Source organism: Arachis ipaensis, chromosome B03, assembly GCF_000816755.2.
Source record: "Arachis ipaensis cultivar K30076 chromosome B03, Araip1.1, whole genome shotgun sequence".
Taxonomy (NCBI): Eukaryota; Viridiplantae; Streptophyta; class Magnoliopsida; order Fabales; family Fabaceae; genus Arachis; species Arachis ipaensis.
In genome coordinates this window covers 127,501,877-127,504,414 of record NC_029787.2, presented here as the reverse complement: position 1 = coordinate 127,504,414, position 2,538 = coordinate 127,501,877, and the positions used below count along the sequence as shown (strand labels likewise).

General features: G+C 26.9%; 1 long non-coding RNA gene across 1 annotated transcript in view; it reads left to right on the top strand.

Moving 5' to 3' along the window:
• LOC110270413 overlaps window positions 1–2,538 on the top strand; it is a 19,675-nt gene that overhangs the window by 13,546 nt on the left and 3,591 nt on the right. The window lies entirely within an intron of this gene.

The following is a 2,538-nucleotide window of genomic DNA, read 5'->3' as shown; positions in this document are numbered from 1 at the left end:
TCTCCTTAATATAGTTTATTTTATTCTTAAATTTGGGACAGTTTAAGTATACGCATTTTTAAATACTAAAATTGTAATTAAGAATGCATAATGTTTGTGTGTGTTTACTTCGTCCACACAAATCTAATTAAGAAGGCATAATGTGAATCATTGATTGCTACATTTCCTGCACATGTGGGTTAAGTACTAGGTTATCCGTAAATTAGTAGATATTGTATATGTATATAGCTTTTTAATATTAATACACGGTGATTATTATTGGAGTGACATTTTAACATGTGCTCTTTTTCCTTAATTGATAATCTCAGCTTCAAATTTCAAGATAGAAAAATATCTATATGGTTTCAAATATATATATACAATAATTTCTAAAAGTGTTACAAATTTCTGGTTTTGATATTTGTATAAAATTAATATTAAACTTTAAAAGTTTATGGAGTTGATTTTGATATTCCCAGAAAACTAAAATTACATATTCTTATTTATGTAATAAGTTCAAAAAATCCTTAATATTTAGCATATATACCAATACCATATGAATTTAATATGATTGATAGGCATTCGTATTTTTTAGATAGTAGTAAGTAATTATTTTTATGACATTAAAATATGAAGTTGCTACCTTCAAAAAACGGAAATAAAGATAGTAGTCCTTTTAAACGCGAGTGTTTAAAATAACTGGAAATAAATTATATATAGAATCAGAGTTTTAAAATCTGAAATAAACAAAATAATATGTTATTCACATATTATAATTCTTAAAAACAATATTGCTCATAAGACGTGAATTCAACTATATATGCACATTATACATGCACATTATACATGCTTACTAATAATTATAAAACGATGAAAACTCAGGTGAGGTGAAGTTGATATTTGAGAGCCGTTAGATAAAAAATTTAGTCAAATTAGTCAAATCATCTAACGGCTCTCAGATATCAACTCCACATAAAATTGACTGCACCTGAGTTTCCACCTTATAAAATAGAACAATGAAAGATATCATATTTGTTACTAGTCGTTGTATTCAATTGAGTGGACGTAGGCTCGGTGCAAGACTGCCACTCTCTATTTCTTTTAAGGGAAAAAATTCAATTGGGTGGCCCAGGTATAAGCCTTCTACTCTCTAATTATTTTTATTTATATCAAATTTTATGTTTAGTTATATATATTTACTACAGTTTGGTAAAGGACATGAATGTAGTAAGGTTTCAACAGGAAATAAAGTGATGATATAGTATTGTGCCTGTGCGTATTTATTATATAAACTGACATCGCTTTTCTTAATGCATTGGCATGTTGCACCAGGAAAATGAGTGCGTGAATTATGGTGGAGACGCAGGTAACTCGATTACCTAATTAAATTCTTTTCCTTTTTTTCAATTTTTTTGCTTTTTTTTTTCTCATCTTTAAAATTAAATTGAGTACTCGATTATTTGAACCAATCCAGTTCAAAATTAATTAATTTGGAGTGGTTCGGGTCTACTCTTAAAAATGCCTAACTCAATTTAAACTCGATTTGATTTTAATTACCCACAAATTTAATCTAACCCAATTTGATTATTCTTGTTCAATTGTGTCTAATTATTATTTATGGAGTTTCCCTTCATATATATAATATCCCAAAAAACATTAAAATAATTCTAATAAATTCTATTTTAAAGATTTTAAAATATGATGATGAGTTTTGAGACCGTCACTATATAATCCGGGTTCAGTCTCCATATATTTAGTAAATATATATATATATACCACCAAGAAAAAGAGAGTGATGCAAGATATATCTGACCTTGTCGATAAAAATAAAATTAAATACTTGTGTCTTCACTGATGATTTCTTTTTATTGTTATTACATAAAGATACGTGATGCATGTGGAATCTTATCCCAAAAAGATAAGTGTATGTGATGCGAAATAATGATTAAAACAATTATTGATTCCCCTTTTTGCTTCATGAGTAAGGGAACAAGACAACTAGCTAACTAACACAGAGAAATCAAATCATCAATCCGAACCCACAAAGGCCACAATAATTGATATAGTAGCTAGTGTGCATATATGCCCTTAATAAAATTCTTGAAGGAGATAGAACTATGAATGAAGGAAGAAGGAAACAGTAGTGCAGTAGTGATAGCACGCAGAGAAAAAACAATAGTGAGACAACTGTATCAATATAATTTAACTTAGCCCTAGTGAAACTTAATTTTACTTGCATCTCTTATAATTCTTTTATCAATCCCACTAGGTAACTTAATTATTTAAATTTTATTTTTTTTAAAAAATACAAAATTAATAATTATTAATTATAGTTATTTAAAGTTTACTGGTTAAAAGTTGTTATACTTTTCCGTTTCTAATTTATCACGAGTTTCATTCATAAAATTATACCAACAAAAAATTGTTTAGCAATGTAACAGACATTTAAAGTTATAATGTTCATATTTTCCTTTAAAAATAAATTTAGCCGTTAAATTATAATTTAATAACTGAAGAAATTAAAGGTCATTTTTAATAACAAAAATATTTAGGATGCAA